Source organism: Protopterus annectens, chromosome 1.part2, assembly GCF_019279795.1.
Source record: "Protopterus annectens isolate FY-2018-M chromosome 1.part2, PAN1.0, whole genome shotgun sequence".
NCBI lineage: Eukaryota > Metazoa > Chordata > Ceratodontiformes > Protopteridae > Protopterus > Protopterus annectens.
This window is the reverse complement of record NC_056727.1, coordinates 809,079,620-809,101,449: the sequence shown is the minus strand read 5'-3', so window position 1 is coordinate 809,101,449 and position 21,830 is coordinate 809,079,620.

The window sequence follows — 21,830 nt, the reverse complement described above, 5'->3', positions numbered from 1 at the left end:
GCCCCAGATGTCAGGTGCCCCCCAAGTGGGGAGCAAAAATATATAAACAAACAGCAAATATATATAAATGCACCTTAGAAACACAAAATTTACCTTCAACTAAAAGCAAATGCACCACAACGGCTTTTGAGTACAATGAAGGAAAGAAAAGGTATAGAATGGGGGATGGCGGGTAAGTAACCCAGACTGCAACAGTGAATACACTCAAACATCTACATTTATGGTAAGTGTACACAACTGTACTATGGTCTTCATGTTTCACTGTTGCAGTCATTACATTTGTGTAGAATTCCAAAGCTATGGATGGGAGGATGGAGCTAAACATCATTAGGAGCAGCTATAAGGACCTGCAAGACTGTAGTGGCAAAGCCTGCCCTGGATCTAGAGAACAGAGGTAAATGGTAATGCTTTGCGAACAGAGCTCCAAGTAGCAGCTTCTAGAATGTCTTTGGTAGGGACCCCTCTGAGAAAAGCTGCTGAAGTAGAGGCAGCCCTGGTGGAATGCGACCTGATCCCCTTTGGCACTGGTTTACCAAGGTGCAAATAGCAGAAACGAATGCAGTGGCTTATCCATTTAGAAATAGTCTGCTTTGATATAGCCTTCCCCCTCTGATTCTGCAGCAAATGTTACCAGTAGTCGCTCAGACTTTCTTAGAGATTTTGTCCTGTTCAAGTAGAATCTTAGTTGTCTGTGTACATCCAATGAATGCAGAATCAGCTCCCCCTTGTTCTGCGGATTTTGGAAAAAAAGTTGACAGGTGAATGGTTCGGTTAAGAGCCACACTGGATACCACCTTAGGCATAAAGGAAGGATTGGTCCGGAGGGCCACCCTGTCTGGGTAAAATATAATGAAAGGCTCCACTGCCATGAGATCCTGTAGTTCTGAAACCCTTCTAGCTAAAGTGACTGCCAAAAGAAAAGCTGTCTTCCAAGAAAGAAATTTTATATCCGCAGTAGCTGCTGGTTCAAAAGGAGGTAGGATGAGTTTTTCCAGCACAAAATTGAGGTCCCATGCAGGAGTTGGCGCTCTCCTGGGAGGCTTAAAATTTTGGCCCCTCAGAGAAAATGTTTTAGCATTGGATGAGAAAAGAGAGGAGACTCTGTGTTGTAATGAGCCGAGACGGCAGAGGCATGGAATTTTATTGAAGAAAAAGATAGCCCTTTGTCAAGCATCTCAGTTAAGTATTGTAAAACCTGAGGAATATTGGGCCTTGCTGTGTCTATTCCCTGTGCTTGGTTCCAAGCACAAAATCTCTTCCATTTGTCAGCATAAGATTTTCTAGTACTAGGCCTTCTGGCTTCCAAAATGACCATCACAGGTTTACTGAGAGATGTGGTTTGAATAATTAGTTGATTATCCATGCTGCAAGATTCAGAGTTTGGAGCTGAGTGTGCAGAATTTGATAGTTCTGTTGAGACAATAGGTGATGTGTCTGAGGCAAGTACCACGGAGGAAGGTGTAACATATTCCTTAGAAGCAGATACTAATGTTGGCGAGGCCAGTCCGGAACAATTAAAATTATTTTTGTTTTTTCCTGTCTGACTTTTAGTAAGACCTTGGAAAGTAGATCCAGAGGGGGAAAGGCATAGACTGATAGGTTTTTCCAGCTGAAGGATAGAGCATCCACTTACCATGTTTTTTTGTGATGAGTTCTCGTGCAGAATTTGTCCAACTGATAGTTTTGGGGAGAGACAAATAGATCTATGTCTGGGCTTCCCCATTTCTGTGTTAACATGATGAAGATTTGTGGATCCATTTTCCATTCATGCAGGTCCATAAGATTTCTGCTTAGGTCGTCTGCCAGAGTATTTTGCTTTCCTGGCAGAAATTGAGCTTGAAGATGTATTTGGTAAGTCAAGGCTGTGTTCTACAAGGCCATGGCTAGTCTGCAGAGGGGGTAGGAATGGGTACCCCCCCCCACCGCTTGTTTATGTACCACATAACTGTGGTGTTGTCCGTCTTTATCAGAAGTTGTCCTGGATGAAGTAAGTCCTTGAAGGCTGTCAGAGCATTCTGAACAGCTAGCATTTCTTTCTGGTTGACATGCAGATGCATTTGGTTTGGGCTCCATTTGCCCTGAATGCATCGTCCTGCCAGTTGGGCCCCCCAAGCATAGTCTGATGAGTCTGTAGTTAGGGTTTGGGTGGCAGGGGGTAGAGTGAATGACAGTCCCTTGTTTTGGTGACATGTCTCTGCCCACCAAAGAAACTCCTGTTGTAGGCAGGGAATGAAAGGGATCATTGTTTCCAGGCTGAGACAATGGTGACTCAAACTTTTTAGGTACCAGTGAAGTTTCCTCATATGCAGTCTCGCATATGGAATTAGTAGAATGCAGGATGCCATGAACCCCAAAGCCTGCAGAATTTGTCTTGCAGATAACTGGGTTTTTGTTGCAATTTGTTTGAAGTATGTTGTCAATTGCATTTGTTTGTCTGGCGTGAGGTAAGCCATCTGGGCAGCTGTATTCAAGCTTGCACCCAGGAATGTAATTATTTGAGAGGGTACCAGTTGTGATTTCTTTTCGTTTATGGTGTACCCTAGGCATGCTAGGAGTCTTTTTACAAACGCCAGATGTTGAAGAAGAGTGTCCTTGTCCTCTGCCTGAATGAGACAATAGTCCAGATAAGGATAAATTTGAATGTTTCTTTGTCTGCAGAGTGTAATTACTGGTGCCAGGCACTTTGTAAAGACCCTGGGCGCAGTAGATAAGCCAAAGGGCAGTGCAGAGAATTGGTAATGCAAAAAACCTGCTTTGAAGTGGAGGTATCTTCTGCAAGATTCCCTTATTGGGATATGCAGGTATGCCTCTTAAGTCTAAAGTTACTAACCAAGCATTCTTGCCTAGCATTGGCAGTAGCTGTTGTAAAGTCAGCATTTAGAATTTTGGAATGTCCAGGAACGTGTTCAGAATCAATAAGTCCAGTATTGGACGCCATGAATTGTCTTTTCCGGGTACCAGGAAGTCTTGAATAAAATCCTTGTCCTTTTTTTTTCCTTTTCTGGTACCAGTTGAACAGCCCCAATATCCATGAGGGACATGACTTGCTTCTGGGCCTCTGCCCACTGGTTTTGTGGCAGATCCGGCCATCCGTTTGGAATTGGCAAAGTATGGAAATGAAATCTGTACCCCTGGGATACTATGTTTAATACCCACTTGTCCTGGGTAATTAACTGCCAATTTTGAGCATGAAGTGCTAGTATTCCCACCAAGGGGGCTGCCAAAAGATAAGTGCTTGGAGATGGTAGAGGAAAGTCATTGAGACTGCTTACTGTAGGGTTGTGCTTTGTTACCTCCAGATTTGGAGGTGTGCTTTGTTACCTCCAGATTTGGAGGTGGAGGCACCCCATTGCTTTGACCTATACGATCCCTGTGATTGATATCTGGAGCCTTTTGAATGCCTGGGTTTGCCCTGAGTGGCTTTTTTGGACACAGGAAAGGACCAATTTTTAGTAGGCCAGTGCCTACTAAACCTGGGTGGTTGCACTTGCTAAAAACCTTTTACAGTTTGCATAGATTTAGCTTTGTCTTCCATTTTCTTTAAAACCTCTTCTGCCTTATTACCAAACAGAGTATCATTCTGTAAAGGGGCATCCAACAATTTAGCTTTAACATGATCAGGCAGATTTTGCTCCTTGAGCTAGACATGCCTTCTTATCACAGATCCAGTAATGGCGGCCCTACAAAAGGCCTCCAAGGAATCAAAACCACACTGCAAAGTATTCTTTCCAACCTGTTCTGCTGCATGCAATAAATCCTGTAACTCTATTTTCCACACAATCAGAAATCAACATCATTTTCTGTTTCAGTAAGCCCATAACATATTGTTGATATTTAAGCATATGAAACTGGCAGTTTAAAGCCCCGACTGCCAAGGTTACAGATGTATACACCTTCTTACCCCATCTATCCAGCGACCTGAAATCTCTATCAGAAGGGGTAGGATTTTTGGCTGTAGAAGCCTTAACACCCTTGGGACCCTGTGAAATAGTCTCAGGATCAGCAGCAAGATTTTTGAAAATAAATTTGTGGGAGGCAGGAACCTTGTAATTATCTGTCGGGCTTACTAGGAGCCGGAGGCAAGGAATCAGTAGCCATGCTTGATTCCGAGAACACATCATCCACAATATCTAACACAGGAGGTATTGCCAAAGGACTATGCTGTGGTAGAGAAAGGAAATCCCTAAGCCACTTTTTTTGATTCAGAAAAGTCCTGACTCTCCCAATGAAAATGTTCCCTTAAAGTATGCAAAGTCTCTCCAAAAGAGTAATCCTCAGGAGGAGATGCAGATGGGACGGATTCCTCTGCATCAGAATCCTCATAAGGTGGAACAGAAAATTCCTGATCAGAAGAGGAATCAGAAAAAATGGAAACCTGATCTGAAGATTGATAATCAGTGTCTTGCCTAGGCCTCTTAGCAGGGAGGGGGGTTGGGAACCCCTGATTAAGGTAATTAAATCCTCAGCCATTTGATCATTTGTTTTTTAGGCATAGGGGCCTGAGCATGTGGCTCATACGTCAGTTTTTTAGACATAAAAGTTGTTTTTGACCTTGTTTTTGTTGATGGCGTCTGTTTAATATAAAAATGTTGAGGCCTGAAAACACACTCAGAAGTTGGTGCCTGCTCAGCGGCACCGGACCCATCCAAGGGAGAGATATCCACGGGTTCAATACTTAGCAAATCTTGCGACTCCGAATGGGTTTCGGTAGAGGCCTGCCACTCAAAAGTAGTGGGTACCAGGGGCTGTGAAAGAGCCTCACTGAGTACCGGTGACTGGCTTAGGAGAAGCTTATTCGTCGGTTTTGGACTGCGACGGTCTGTCTCTGTCTTTTTCCTTGCGTTTTTTGTGAACTCCGGTAGTCGGATTGCTAACCAAAGACATTTCAGGGTAGTTCAATCTTGAACCAAAATATTTAGAAGCAAAAGTATACAGACGCTTAACAGTGTGTTGGTTAAATTTAGCACAAAACTGACAGCAAGGCACGTCGTGGTCAGGGCCTAGGCAATGAATACAGCACAAATGAAAATCCTTATGAGGTATTTGCTTCCTACAAGTAATGGAATTATTAACTTTTACTGACATTGGTAAGGAGCAAGAAAAAGTTTTCCCAACGGCGTACTTAGCTTTAGTTTGAAGACTTTGGTTCTGAAACTCGAAAACAAAAAATTTCAGGAGTCGGCCGACCGGCACTTGTGAACTGCTTCAGCTTCGGGCACCGCGCAGCAAGAAAGACAGATTAAAATGGCATCGTCTGCATGTTTTATACCCCTGACGATCTGACGTCATGGAAGAGGAGATAGCAACCGACGCAGGACCCAAGACTTTGTTATTCAGGCTGACTGCACTAAAAGTCAGCACTAAGAAATTAAAAGCACTACACCCACACAAACTCCCCTTGAGTACCTTGTTCCCCATTGGCCCTTTATTTCAATTATAAAGGAATTCCCAATACTATTCTAGCATGTCCAAAGGTCAGTTGTCAATCTCCTCTCCGGTCCAGCTGGTGAATCTGGGAATCTTGAGGCAATGTTACAAACTGCCTCATGTACACAGACAACCCTCTCCTCCTCCCAACAAATTCCAACACATATGAGAGATGCAACCATATAGCCAAACTGGAGGCTAAGCTCTCTCAACTCAGTACTGGCGTAACCAGTCAGGAGGAGAAGGAAACCACACTCACTACAATTCCAGTCTCACACAGACCTACCACGACAGCAAACCAAACACATAAACACACAAAAACATACTCAGAGGCTCTAAATAAAAATCTGCCTAAGCAGCAGAGACCTCCAAAGCAGACACCCAAGCAACCGCTACCCCAAAACAAAACACGTGCAACACATAGCTCACAAAGCCAGTGTGCCGAACAGTCACAGCCCTTAAGGCTAAACAACACACCTGATACACTTGTAATAGGCGACTATCGTCAGGCACACTGACGTCCCGCTCACCAGGTTGAACAAGGAGAAGGTCACGGTGAGCTGCCTGTCGGGCGTTAGGATCCGCCACATAACACAAGCACTCAGGTCACACCAAGGCAAGTACAAATATGACTCGGTCATTGTCCATGCTGGTGTGAATGACCCGAGACGTACCTCCCTGGACTACATGAAGAGACATAGAGGAGCTCTCTGAGCATGTAGCCCAGGCCGGTATGACCCTGACCTTGAGTAGCATCTTACCCTCGCCAAGAATGATGCCACAATATGAAGACAAGATGATCAATTTCAACAACTGGCTTAAGTATTGGTGTCATTCAAAGGGGATCCAATGCCTGTCAGCCTGGGATAACATGCTCGACAAACCACGATGCTTCGCTAGGGACGGCTAGCACCTGTCACTCCTGGGCTTTCGGATATTGGCAAAGGCTCTTGCTACCCCCATAGTGCCTTTTTTAGGCAAGGCTCAAAAGACATACCACCTCCATAGGTATCACAAGGGATAAGAAACTAAGAGTAATGCTACTCAACGCCAGAAGTCTAAACCTCAAGATGCACACACTCTAAACTCTCCTTAGCATGGAGAACATCAATATCTGTGCAGTAACAGAAACCTGGTTCAAGGCTCCCAAGAGCACCCCAGTGCTACCAGGTTATACCTCATACCATGCTTTTCGGACCCAAAACTTGGACCGAACCACAAAAGGAGGGGGAGTATCAATATTCGTCAAAGATACCCACACCTCCAGGTTGGTGGAACAGCATGAAGCATCAGAGACTATCCATGTGCAACTAACAGTGGGTAAAACTGCCTTCCAGTTTATAGCCTGCTACAGACCACCCTCCCAAACCCAGGAACCCACTCGGCCTTCCTGAGAACACTGGAAAATATGAAGGTCTCTCCAAACACCATTATATTGGGCGACTTCAACTACCCAAACATAGACTGGGAGCATTACTGTAGCTCAAACACCCTAGCCCAAAGGTTCCTAGAATTTATAAACTCAAATGCTATGGAACAACTTACCACCACTCCCACAAGAGGGGAAAACATACTGGACCTGATCATCACCAACATGGGGACTCTATGCTCCAGACCAGAAGTGTATCCCTCACTGGCAAGATCAGACAAACTAATCTCAATGGATATTCGCATCCCGACCCCACCCCCTGCCCAGAAAACCACAGTGAAAAACTTCTCTAAAGCAAATTTCACACTCCTCAAAACAGAGGTGGAATCCATCAAAGCCCTCGGGTCTGTGGAAAATACGTCCCAGACCGCAGAATGCGTTTCACATTTAGGAATGCATGGATCATGCAATCCCAAATAAAACCAAGACCTAATCCTCCAAAGGCAGACGTCCTGTCTGGTGGACCCCAGCCATAAACAAACTATACAATAGAAGGAGGAAGCTACTACATGATAGAGCAAAATCCCAAAAAGGGAAGGCATCTCTGATCAGTATTAGCAAAAAACTACGGGCACTCAAAATCGTCTAAGGCCAGCTTCGAGAGAAAAATTGCACAGGACACTAAGGATGATCACAAGGCTTTCTTTAGTTATGTTAGGAACCTGGGTGGGAATTCCCAGACATGCTCAGAATTAGTCCAAAATGACAAAAAATACACTGAACCCACAGACATTGCCAACATCCTAGCTGACGGGTTCAGCGCAAACCCCCCCCACCAAAAGGGCAAATATCTATCCCAGCAGTGTGCTGCCCCCCTTACATCTCAGATGCTCAGGTAAGAGTCGCCCTCACCAAGGCAAAAAACACATCATCAATGGGACCAGACGGTGTCACGGGCTGCGTCCTACATGAACTCCAAGAAGAGCTAAACCCAAACATAAAACTACTGTTCAATCTCAGCCTTATTACAGAATATGTACCCAAAGAGTGGCGTATAGCAACAGTGGTCCCTCTCCACAAAGGTGGTGCCTCAACGGATCCTGGAAACTATCGCCCCATAAGCCTGACTAGCTTGGTCTGCAAAGCTATGGAAAGGATCATCATGGACCTCATAAATAAAGATATTGGGGACCTACAGACAATGGATCCTACCCAGTTCGGCTTTGTTAAGGGCAGATCCTGCCTCTTAAACTTGGTGGATTACTTTGAAACAGTCACCAAGGTCATTGACGAGAGGAAGGTGGTCCACACAGCCTACCTGGACCTCGCAAAAGCCTTCGATACAATACCCCACTCGGGCATTATAGATAAGCTCACCAGCTTAAATATAAACCCCTATGTCACTAGATGGGTTGCAAACTGGCTCAAGGACAGAACCCACATGGTTAGAATTGCTGGAGCCATGTCAGACTCCAAACCAGTTACAAGTGGCATCCCACAAGGCTCAGTCCTGGGACCTCTCATTTGGTATATATTTCTCGGAGGTACAGGCCAACACAGAAGGACTGTGGCTGACCAAGTTCGCAGATGACTGCAAACTGGGTGCCATAATCGACTCTCCAGCCAACACAAGCATCCTCCAAAAGGGCCTCATAGAAACAGACAACTGGTGCCAGAGCCATGGCCTCAAGCTAAATGCCAAAAAGTGTATAGTCATCCCCTTTGGCAAAAACAAACTGCCCACAAATTACCACATAGGTGGTAATCCATTAAGTACAGAAGAAGTAATTAGGGACCTGGGGACCCAAGTTGATAGCAATCGCTCATTTGACAACCACGTGGCCAAAGTGGTTAGAAAAACATTTTATATAGCCCACCTAATCATGAAGGGATTCACATCTAAGGGGAGGTCATCGTGCCTCTTTACTCATCGGGCCCATAATTGAGTACAATGCCCCTTTTGGGATGTACCTTACCAGACACCTGCAGCAACTGGAAAGACCCCAAAAGTACCTCACCAAGAGGATCAAAGGGCTCAAACAGATGCCATATGCTGCCCGGTTAAAGAAACTCCAGCTCTATTCAGTGGCATACCGCCTGCTGAGAGGCGATCTGTGCCTGACGTATAAAGCCATGTCCAACCCGGAATTAATTGACATGCTGCACCTCAGAAAATCCAAATCCCATCGAGCTACGAGCTTGAGAGACTTGAACCTCAGCACTGAAATAAATAGGACATGCTGGAGGGACAGATTCATAACCCAGAGGCTCCCTTCACTCTGGAATAAAATCCCAGTCCAGGTTAGGCGGAGTCCCTCATTGACTCTCTTCAAGAGGAATCTTGATGAGTGGATGGGAGATCGTAGGTTTATCCTGGGTATCTCTTCTGTGTCACTGTTAGACAGAGGCACAGTATACTAACCTCGAAAAAGGGCATAGCAAAATTAATTTAAAATGGGTGGCGAAAGCCAAACACACTCTGGCTAGGCTTATAAATGCCCTAGGGCAGATAGCCTAGTATGAACCTATGACTGAGGACAACCTGTCAGCAGATTACCCAAATATAATGACTGCAACAGTGAAACATGAAGAACCTCTGAAGTCCATAAATAATGACATACATTACAGTTTCAGACTTCATATCCTTCTGAAAATGCATATTAACACAAATGCCATTATTCTAGCAATTTTCTAAGTTTATAAGAGCAATATTTAAAATGTCTCTATTTTGAGCTTTTCCCACATTTTTTTAGGCCTTGTCAAGATGTTTTGTGGTAAGGGGTTGAGGTTTGATCAGTGGGTATGAATGTCGGATCCAGTCTTAAAAAAAAAACAATTTTTCTCATGTGCAACCTTGTAAGAAGAATCATGAGAATCACATATGTCATGAGCTAAGAATCCTGAAACATTCTCTGGCTGAAATTTTAGACAGACTCCAGATACAGATCCACCACATTCTCCTGTAGAAGAAATACCTTTTACATGGATGAATCCAGCAGGCATCCCAAAAATGTAATCCCATGAGAAGGAATCAAAGAGGATTTTGGAATGTTGATCTGGAATCCTACACTGACAAGGAGTTCAGTTATCCATGTAACAAGACTCCTGACACTTGGAGAAAGGCTCTGCGAAAATAAGGTGACTAAGGAAAAATGTGAATGCTCTGCAATCTGCAGTGGACTATCTCAGGAGCTAGAGGTGATTGAATGCTCTGCAATCTGCAGTGGACTATCTCAGGAGCTAGAGGTGAATACCTTTGGAGCAGTAGACAACCCAAAGGGGACTGCAGAGAACTGCTAACACAATCCAGACACAGAAAACCTTAGAAAAATGCTTAAGAGTGTGGCAATGGAATTGTGATAAGCACCTTTGAAGTCTAGTATTACCAAAAAACTCTGAGGAGGAATGAGAGGCAACAGAATTTGTAATGTCAACGTCTTGATCTTTGACACTTTCACAAACAACAACCTTATCCACTAATTTAGTGGAAATTGTTTTATTATCTCCACAGAAAGCATTTACTTGATGACTGCAGGGGACACGAAAGTCTAATCTGGAGGATGGAGTCAGATACCTTGAAACGGAGGTATGCTTTCCCACTGCTACTTGTAACAGTTCTGAACACATTTGTCTGACACAATCCAATGCCCAAGAGAAAGTGAACAGCCAGACTTTGGGACAGACAATGTAGTGGCGTGGAGGCGAATACTGCAATAGTCATTCTGAATTATTTGACTGCCTATTTTTCTGGAAAGGATCTTCCTTTCTTTTTGGACCCTTCCCTTTTATTCTTAAAAATGTGCTTGTTAGAAGCCTGCTAAAGTTGCTTGTGTTTCTTGAAAAGGTAACCAGATATTTTAGCTTTCTTGTGTGCGAGTTGGGGGGGGGGGGGGCTGAAAAAATCTGAATAACCCCTCTAATTAACTTACCTCTTTCATCAGATAAGTATTTGGGTAGCAGGAGGACCACACAAACCTCTTTAATAAATAGAGAATTTAAGATTTCAGACTTAGCATCTTCAGAAAACTGAGTTTATACCCAAGTAAACTCTCATCACAAAGTATTTTCATCTATTTGAGAAACAGCAACAATAACAAAATTCAGAGAAGACTTACTTTCTAAAGCTCATATATTGGTAGAAATGCTCCTTATATTGTCAACAGAATTCAACAAATACTTAAACGTATAAGCCTTACAAGTTCAGAATTCTGAAAGTTACAGTAGTAGAGGAATACATTACTTCCCCAAACTGGCCAACCACATTTCAGTACTTGTCAGAAGATGAAGGATTAGCATTTACCAGATTCTTTGTTGCAGATGGACTAGACATAAAAAAGACATTGATCTTACCAGGGATGAGAATACAAACACTTGTAAAAGTGAGGAACTTTATAAATGTCTGCCTTCTTAGGACTGCAGGCTATCAAGCATATTGCAGGCAATATCAAAATCTTGGCTAAAGAGTGGGAATGAGAGTAGGTGGTAGTAATTTCACCTGTAACAACTTGTACTTACTCAGAGAGGAAGGAATATCAATTTGATCCCACTGAAACACTATTCATCATAGAAAGGGTACAAGAAGAAAAAATTCCTCTCTGGTAGATTCTGTGGAAATGCTTTTTTCTGACTCATAATCTGGTATCTTGGTAGGGAAATAAACAAAACAAAAAACAGGGGATGCCTTATCCATTTATCTCGCTGTCTTCGGACAGTGACTCCTCAGAAAAGTACAGTTGTGTACACTTACCATAAATGTAGACATACGAGTGTACTCACTGTTGCAGTCATTACACTTGGGTTATCCTGCTGGCAGGCTACCCTCAGTCGGGCCTGAATTCCAAAGTCTAGGTCCGGCATCAGTTGCTGTCACCTCTTCCCTGACGTCAGTGTGCCAGGGGTATAAAAGATGCAGCTGCCATTTTCATCAGTTTTTCTTGCCCCAGATGTCAGGTGCCCCCTATAGGGTAGGCTAAAAAATATGCCAATAAAACATGCATGCACCAAAATATGTTACAACTTAATCTACAAGCAAATACACCACATAGGTTGTATAGAGTAGAGAAGTGCAGATAAGTTCCAGCAAAGATATGGGGGATGGAGGGTGGATAACCTGGACTGCAACAGTGAATACACTCTAACATCTACATTTATGTAAGTGTACACAACTGTACTATGTTAGTGTTTCACTGCTGCAATCATTGCACTTGGGTTGAATCCCAAAGCTATGGTTGGGAGGCTGGAGCTAACATAGCATTAGGAGCGGCTAGGAGGCCCTGCAGAACTGCAGTGGCAAAGCCTGCCCTGGATTTAGAGTAGAGTGGTAAATGATAGTGCATTGCAAAGGTGTGCACTGAACTCCAGGTAGCAGCCTCTAAAATGTCTTTGGTTGGTACTCCGCTGAGGAAGGCTGCTGAAGTGGCTGCTGCTCTGGTTGAATGTGGCCTGATGCCCTTAGGCACTGGCTTGCCATGTTGTGAATAGCAGAAACGAATGCAGTGGCCTATCCACTTAGAAATAGATAGCCTTTCCTTGTGATCCTGCAGCATATGCCACTAGTAGTTGCTCGGTTTTTCTGAAAGCTTTGGTTCTGTTCAAGTAGAAGCGTAGCTGTCTGTGTATATGTCCAAAGAGTGCAGAGTTCTCTCCCCTTTATTCTGTTGGTTTGGATAAAAAGTAGGCAGATGAATAGCTTGGTTATGTCCAAAGAGTGCAGAGTTCTCTCCCCTTTATTCTGTGGGTTTGGACAAAAAGTAGGCAGATGAATAGCTTGGTTAAGAGCCACACTGGACACTACCTTAGGCATAAATGTCAGGTTTGTCCTCAGAGAAACCCTGTCTGGATAAAAAAATGATAAACGGTTCCACAGCCGTGAGTGTCTGTAGCTCTGAGATTCATCTTGCAGTGGTAATTGCTAGGAGCAGAGCTGTTTTCCAAGATAAAAATTTTATATCTGCAGTAGCGGCTGGCTCAAAAGGAGGCAGGGTGAGTTTTTCCAAGACATAATTGAGGTCCCATGCAGGTATTTGTGATCTCCTTGGACGCCTTAAGTTTTTGGCTCCTCTGAGGTACTGCCTTAATAAAGGATGAGAAAAGATTGGTGGCTCTGTATTGTAATGAGCCGAAATTGCAGAGGCATGAATTTTAATTGATGAAAAGGATAGGCCTTTGTCCAGCATCTCAGTTAAATATTGCAAAATCTGAGGAATATTTGGTAAAGCTGTGTCAATTCCTTGTACCTGGTTCCAAGCACAGAATCTCTTCCATTTTCCAGTATAAGATTTTCTGGTACTAGGCCTTCTGGCCTCCAAAATGACATCCATCACAGCTTTAGTGAGAGGTGCATTTTGTATGACTACATTATCCTCCATGCTGCCAGATTTAAGGTCTTTAGCTGGCTGTGCAGGATCTGATTGTTTTGCTGGGATAGTAGATGAGGTATTTGAGGCAAGGGCCAAGCCGGGCATTGAGACAAGTTCCTTAGGATTAGATACCAGTACTGGCGGGGCCAGTCTGGGGCAATCAGTATCATCTTTGGCTTCTCGTCTGACCTTTAGGAGTACCTTGGGGAGGAGAGGCAGTGGAGGAAAGGCATATACTGCTAAGCTTTTCCAGCTGAAAGATAGGGCATCCACTTTCCATGCTTGTCTGTGACAAGTCCTTGTGCAGAATCTTTTTAGTTCATAGTTGTGAGGAGAGGCAACTAGATCCATCTCCGGGCATCCCCATTTCCTTGTTATCATGCTGAAGACTTGTGGATCCAATTTCCACTTGTGGGGATCCATGAGGTTTCTGCTTAGTTCGTCTGCCAGAGTATTTATCTTTCCTGGCAGGAATTGTGCCTGCAGATGTACTTGGTAAGTCAATGTTGTGTCCCACAAAGTCATGGCTAGTCTGCAAAGGGGGTAAAGTACAGTTTTATACCTACCATAAATGTAGATGTTCGAGTGCTCATACAACTGCAGTCATTACAGATGGGTTATCCTGCCGTCAGGCGGGTCCTCGGTCGGCCGAATTCCAAAGTCTAGGTCCGGCGTCGGTTGTCGTCGCTTCTTCCCTGACGTCAGTGCGACAAGGAATAAAAGAGGCAGCCAATGCCATTTTCTTCAGTTTTTCTTGCCCCAGATGTCAGGTGCCCCCAGAAGGAAGGCAAAACAATATTATGCAAACATGCAATGTAGATAAATCAAAAAACAGTAGTTGCAAGCAAATACACCATAAAAGAATACCCCAAGTAGGTTATATGATAAAGGTGTTTGTCATAAGGCCTGCCCTAAGAGGGGATGGAGGGAGGGTAACCTGGACTGCAGCTGTATGAGCACTCGAACATCTACATTTAAGGTAGGTACAAAAACTGTGCTATGTTCATCGTGCATACAGCTGCAGTCATTACAGATGGGTAGAATCCCAAAGCTAAGTAAGGGTGGTAGGCACTAAGTGGAACTAGGAGGGACGAGGATGCCCTGCAGGACTGCTGTGGCAAAGCCCGCTCTAGATTTTGAGTATAGTGGAAGGTGGTAGTGCTTGGAGAAAGTGTGCACTGAACACCAAGTAGCTGCTTCCAAAATGTCCTTGGTAGGGACCCCCCCCTGAGGAAAGCTGCAGAGGTAGCTGTAGCCCTGGTGGAGTGGGATCTGATGTATACAGGCACAGATTTTCCATGAAATGAATAACAAAAGCGTATGCAGTGGGCTATCCATTTTGAAATTGTCTATTTGGAAATAGCCTTTCCTTGAGCACCTGTAGCATAGGACACAAAGAGCTGCTCAGATTTCCTGAATGACTTTGTTCTGTCCAAGTAATAACAAAGTTGTCTGTGAATGTCCAAGGAATGTAGTAGTCTCTCCCCTTTGTTCTGTGGATTTGGATAAAAGGTAGGTAAATGAATAGTCTGATTCAAAGCTACACTGGATACTACCCTTTGGCATGAAGGTAGGGTTGGTTCGTAAGGAAACTCTGTCCTGATGGAAAATGATGAATGGTTGCACAGCCATGAGGGCCTGTAGCTCAGAAACCCTGCGTGCTGAGGTAATAGCCAGAAGGAAGGCTGTTTTCCACGACAAGTATTGTAGCTCTGTTGAAGAAGCCGGCTCAAAGGGAGGCAGGATCAGCTTTTCCAATACGAAGTTGAGGTCCCAAGCTGGGACTGGTGGTTTCCGTGGGGGTTTTATATTTTTTGCCCCTCTGAGGAACTGCCTTAATAGAGGATGTGAGAATAAAGGAGGATCTGTATTGTATTGTGCAGAAATGGCTGAAGCGTGGATCTTGATGGAGGAGAAGGAAAGGCCACTGTTTAACATCTCAGTTAGGTACTGTAAAATTTGAGGTATATTTATTACCCAAGGATTCTGGCCCTTTTCTTGATTCCAGGAACAAAATAGTTTCCATTTGGTGGAGTAGGCTTTTCTAGTAGAGGGTCTTCTGGCCTCCAAGATGACATCCTGCACTTCCTTGGAGAGGAGAGTCTGTTGGGAAATTAAGGTATTCTCCATGCAGCTAGATTTAGGGTTTTGAGCTGGCTGTTAAGGGTTTTGTAGTTGTGCTGGGACAACAACAGAGGAACTAGAGGTAGGATCCATGGTGGTGAGTGTCAGGTCTTTAGGAGAGGATACCAGTGCTGTCGTGGCCAGTCTGGAGCAATGAGAATCATTTGTGTCCTCTCTGCTCTGGCTTTTAATAGAACTTTGGTCAGTAGAGGAAGAGGTGGGAAGGCATAGACTGTCAATGTTGTCCAATTGAAAGAGAGAGCATCCACTTTCCAGGCCTGTGGATGATAGGTCCTTGAACAGAATTTTTTCAACTGGTAATTTCTGTCGGTAGCAAATAGATCTATGTCTGGCTGTCCCCATGCCGGAGTTATCTTTGAGAAGACTTGAGGATGCAACTTCCATTCGTGTGGGTCTGTCATATTTCTGCTTAAGTTGTCTGCCAGTGTGTTTTCCTTCCCTGGCAGGAATTGTGCCTGTAGTTGAATTTGTAATTCCAGTGCTGTGTTCCACAGGGTCATGGCTTGCCTGCACAGGGGGTATGAATGAGTTCCCCCCCTGTTTATGTACCACATGACTGTGGTGTTGTCTGTCCTTATCAATAGCTGGCCTGGATGGCGTAGGTCTTTGAAGGTCATAAGAGCATTTTGCACAGCTAGCATCTCCTTTTGTTTGATGTGTAGGTGGCTTCTCTTTTTGGGCCCATTTTTCTTGAATGCACTGATCTGCCATGTGTGCTCCCCAGGCGTAGTCTGAGGCATCCGTTGTGAAGATTTGAGTTGCTTGAGGTAAACAGAAAGGGAGACTTGTGTTTCTTTGGCATGCTTGAGCCCACCACAAAAATTCCTTTTGAAGGCGTGGAATGAGTGGTATAATTGTTTCCAAACTGTGGCTGTGTTGAGACCATAAGTTTTTTAGGTAACATTGTAGTTTCCTCATATGCAGCTTTGCACATGGTATTAGTAGGATGCAAGATGCCATGTATCCCAGAGCCTGCAGGACTTTCCTTGCAGTTAGTCTGGTGAAAGTTGCCATTTTGTTGAAGTATTGAGACAGTTGCCCTTGTTTGTCTGGCGTGAGGTAGGCCATCTGGGTGGTTGTATTTAAGCTGACACCCAGGAAAATTATCTGTTGAGAAGGTATTAGTTTTGATTTCTTTTTGTTCACTGTGTATCCCAGGTAGTTTAACAGTTTTATTACAAACGCCAGATGCTGCAATAGAATGTCCTTGCTGTCCACTTGGATCAGGCAGTCGTCCAGATATGGGTAGATTTGCATTCCTTTTGTCTGCAGAAGGCAATTACTGATGCCAGGCATTTCGTAAACACTCTGGGCGCAGTAGATAAGCCAAAGGGCAATGCAGAGAATTGGTAATGGGTTGAACCTGCAAGAAATCTGAGGTATCTTCTGCAATCTTGTCTGATAGGGACATGCAGGTATGCCTCCTTGAGGTCCAACGTTACCAGCCAAGACTCCTTGTCCAGCATGGGAAGAAGCTGCTGTAATGTGAGCATCTTGAATTTTGGCACCTGTAGATATGTGTTTAGGATGGATAGGTCTAAGCTGGGTCTCCAGTCTTTGTCCTTCCTTGGTACCAGAAATAGTCTGGAATAAAAACCTTGACCTTGTTCTTTTGCAGGTACCTCTTGAATTGTTTTCATATCCATGAGAGCGAAAATTTGCCTTTGTGCCTCTGTCCATTGATTTTGTGGCAGGTTTGGCAAGCCTCTCATTTTTGGAAGGGTGTGAAAGTGGAACCTGTAGCCTCTGTCTATAATGTCCAGAATCCATTTGTCTTTTGTAACAATGTGCCAGTTTTTTGAAAATAATGCCAGTTTTCCGCCCAAAGGTGCTGCCATTATAGCTTTGTTTGGCAGGCGTAGGGGGAAGTCATTGTGTCTGTTTTCTAAATGATTGTGATCTATCTTCTCCACCTCTTGGGGTTGGTGCTTGCCACTGTCTAGCTCTGTAAGATCCTTGAGGTTGCCCTCTACCCCTTGGGCATCTGTATCTGCCCCTTTGAGGTCTGTCCGTGGCTGGAAAGGACCAATTTTTTGAAGGCCAGTTTCTGCTGAAGCGTGGAGGTTGCACCTGCAAGAAATCTTTCACTGTTTGCATAGATTTCGCTTTTTCCTCCATTTTCTTTAGTACCTCCTCAGCTTTAACACCAAACAATACATCTTTTTGAAGTGGTGCATCTAATAACTTTGCTTTGACATGATCTGGTAAGGTTTGCTCTTTGTGCCAAGCATGCCTACGTATGATAGACCCCGTGACAGCAGCTCTACATGAGGCCTCTAAAGCATCAAAACCACACTGCAAGGTATGTTTACCCACTTGCTCTGCTCCATGCAACACATCCTGCAACTCTTTCAAATCTGGTTGTTCTGTTTGTGTCATTTTGCTTTTCAGCTGAGATAACAAAAACTGTTGGTACTTTAACATATGAAATTGACAGTTTAATGCCCGCATGGTTAAAGTGGCAGATGTACACACCTTTTTCCCCCACCTTTCTAATGCTCTGGAATCTCTCTCTGAAGGTAAAGGGTTTTTAGCAGTAGAGGCCTTTATTCCCTTGGGACCTTGTGAAATTGTTTCTGGGTCAGCAGTATGGCTTTTATAAAGTAACTGGTGAGAATCAGGAACCCGGTAATACCTGTCTGGTTTAACAAGGGCTGGAGGTAAAGAATCTGGATTAAGACTGGCTTCTGCGTACACATCATCCAAAATATCTAAAACAGGAGAGATACCCAGGGGCCTATGCTGGGGGAGCAGTAGAAATTCCCTGAGCCTTTTCTTGGAATCTGAGTAATCTTGGCCTTCCCAGTGGAAGTGCTCCCTCAATGTATGCAGGGTTTCCCCAAAAGAGTAGTCCTCAGGGGGAGACGAGGAATAGACTCCTCAGCATCAGAGTCTTCAAAAGGGGAATAGGCATAATCCTGGTCCTCAGAATGGTCTGAGGTAATAGAAGCCTGGTCTGAGGAAGGGAAGTCTTCCTCCAGTCTGGGTCTTTTGTCAGAGGGGGGTTGAGAACCCCTGATGAGAGTTATCAAATCCTCAGCCATTTTGAGCAACTGTTTTTTAGGCATGGGGCCTTGAGAGGAGGTCTGAGGACCCTGTTTTTTAGTTTTCATGGCAGCTTTAGATTTAGTGAAGGATTTAATAGAGAAGGTGGTAGGCCTGAAGATGGTTTCAGAAATGGCAGGCCTCACTAAATTTTCAGTTTCCCTGCCAAGAGTGGCGTCGGTATCTGCAGTGGGAATGGAGACCGAGGAGCCTGCGACCTCGGGTACTGAAGTCACCGGTAAAATAGTTTCATCGGTAGTCAGGGGCTGCATAGGCGCCTCGCTGAGAACCGGAGAACCGGTAGTCGACCTAAGCGTGGTCTCAGTACTCGGTGCAGACCTTGGATGTTGGTCCTTGTTTTTGCGTCTTTTGCTTAAAAGCCAAAATAATGAAGGGCGAACTTCGCCCGGCGCTTAATAGTGCGCTTGTTGAACCTAGCACAAAAACGACAGGCCGAGATGTCGTGGTCTGGCCCTAAGCAAGGTATACAGAAAGAGTGAAAATCCTTATGCGGTAATTTGCTTCCCACAAGAAATGCAATTATTAACTTTGTCTGACATCGGTCTGAGGCAAGAAAAGTTTCCCCAACGGGGTACTTAGCTTTAAAGACGACTTCGGCTGAAATACTTTCGTAAATCTCAGGAGCTGGCCGACGGGCACTTGCGAACTGCTTCTGCTTCGGGCACCGCGCGGCAAGAAAGACTGAAGAAAATGGCGTCGGCTGCCTCTTTTATACCCCTGACGCACTGACGTCAGGGAAGAAGCGACGACAACCGATGCCGGACGTAGACTTTGGAATTCGGCCGACCGAGGACCCGCCTGACGGCAGGATAACCCATCTGTAATGACTGCAGCTGTATGCACGATGAACATCAATGAGTGCCTCCCTGCTTGTTTATATACCACATGACCGTGGTGTTGTCTGTCTTTATCAGTAATTGTCCCAGATGATGTAGGTCCTTGAAGGCTGTCAGGGCATTCTGAACAGCCAGCATCTCTTTTTGATTGATATGTAGATGCATTTGGTTTGCGGACCATGTGCCTTGAATACACCTTCCTGCCATGTGGGCCCCCCAGGCGTAATCTGATGCATCCGTTGTTAATGTCTGCCTGGCTGGGGGTAAAGTGAATGGCTGTCCCTTGTTCTGGTGACAAGCCTTCGCCCACCATCGAAACTCCTGTTGCAGGCAGGGAATAAGGGTAATTATTGTTTCCAGGCTGTGCCAATGCTGAGTCCAAACACTTTTTAGGTACCATTGAAGTTTCCTCATATGCAGTCTCGCATATGGAATTAGTAGAATGCAGGATGCCATGAAGCCCAAAGCCTGCAGAATTTTCCTTGCAGATAACTGGGCCTTTGTTGCCAACAGGTTGAAATAGGTAGTCAGTTGTCTTTGGCGTGAGATAAGCCATCTGGGCAGGTGTATTTAAGTTTGCACCCAGGAATATTATCTCTTGAGAGGGTACTAGTTTTGATTTCTTTTCGTTGACTGTGTACCCTAGGCCTGTTAGAAATCTCTTTACAAACGCCAGATGCTGTAGTAGAATGTCCTTGTTCTCTGCTTGAATGAGGCAGTCGTACAAGTAAGGATATATTTGTATTCCTCTTTGTCTGCAGAATGCAATTACTGGTGCCAGGCACTTTGTGAAGACCCTGGGCGCAGTAGATAAGCCAAAGGGCAGTGCAGAGAATTGGTAGTGCATTGAGCCAGCTTTGAATCAGAGGTATCTTCTGCATGTTTGTCTGATTGGGACATGCAGGTATGCCTCTTTTAGGTCTAAAGTGATGAGCCAAGCCTTCATGCCCAGCATGGGCAGAAGTTGCTGTAGAGTCAACATTTTGAATTTTGGAATATCCAGAAATGTGTTTAGAATAGATAGGTCCAGTATTGGTCTCCAGGTCTTGTCCTTTCTTGGAACCAAGAACAGTCTTGAATACAATCCTTGTCCTTGCTCTTGTACTTGTTGAATGGCCCTCATGTCCATGAGGGATGAGACTTGCTTTTGTGCCTCTGCCCATTGATTTTTTGGCAGGTCTGGCCAACCATTTTCCTTGGTTGGGTATGGAAGTGAAACTTGTAGTCCTTGCGACACTATGTCTAGGACCCATTTGTCCTGGGTTATGTGCCAGTTTTGAGAAAAAAAAGTGCTAGTTTTCCCCCTAAAGGTGCTGCCAGAAGATAAGTGCTTGGTGCAGGCAGGGGGAAGTCATTGGGACTGTTTCCTGTATGGCTGTGATTTATGTTCTCCACTTTTGGAGGTAGAAGCACCCCATTATTTAGGCTCATACGAACCTTGGGGCTGGGATCTGCCACTTGGGCGTCTGTATCTGCCCCTTTGTGGTCTGTCTGACACTGGAAAGGACCAATTCTTTGTAGGCCAGTGCCTGCTAAATCTAGGAGGTTGTACCTGTAAGAAATCCTTAACCGTTTGCATAGATTTAGATTTGTCCTCCATTTTCTTTAACACCTCTTCTGCTTTAACGCCAAACAAAGTATCATGCTGTAATGGAGCATCTAATAATTTTGCTTTGACATGATCAGGCAGATTTTGCTCCTTTAACCAAGCATGCCTCCGGATGACAGAACCCGTAACAGCGGCCCTGCAGGAGGCCTCCAAAGAATGAAAACCACATTGCAAAGTATGCTTTCCAACTTGTTCAGCTGCATGCAATAAATCTTTCATTTCTTTGTTTTCTGCACATTCAGAATTTATCAACATTTTCTGTATAAGCAGTGACATAATATATTGCTGATATCTGACCATATGAAACTGACAATTTAAAGCCCTTATAGCCAAGGTGGCAGAAGTGTAAATCTTTTTCCCCATATGTCCAATGCCCTAGAATCCCTGTCTGAGGGGGTAGGGTTTTTTGCAGTGGAAGCCTTGACCCCTTTGGGACCCTGAGAGATACTTTCTGGGTCAGCAGCCGGGTTTTTGAAAAGGAATTTATGAGAGTCAGGAACCCTGTAGTACCTGTCTGGCTTAACAGGAGCTGGAAGTAAGGAGTCAAGGATCAGACTGGACTCAATACATCTACAATGTCTAACACAGGGGGAATAGCTAGGGTCCTGTGTTGTGGTAGTAAAAGGAAGTCTCTGAGTCTTTTCTTAGATTCTGAAAAATCTTGGCTCTCCCAGTGGAAATGCTCCCTCATGGTATGCAAGGTTTCCCCAAAAGAGTAATCCTCAGGAGGAGAGGCTGAAGGGATAGATTCTTCAGCATCAGAATCCTCATAGGGAGGAAGAGAGTACTCCTGATCAGAAGAGGAGTCAGAAGAAATGGAAACCTGATCTGAAGATTCATATTCTGTCTCTTGCCTAGGCCTTTTATCAGGAGGGGGGATGGGAACCCATGATCAAAGTAATTAAGTCTTTGGCCATTTTGAGCATCTGTTTTTTGGGCATGGAGGCCTGTCCATGAGGCTGTTGTACTTGTTTCGTTGTCTTTAAAGGTGCTTTAGTCTTTGCCGTAGAAGCTGAAGT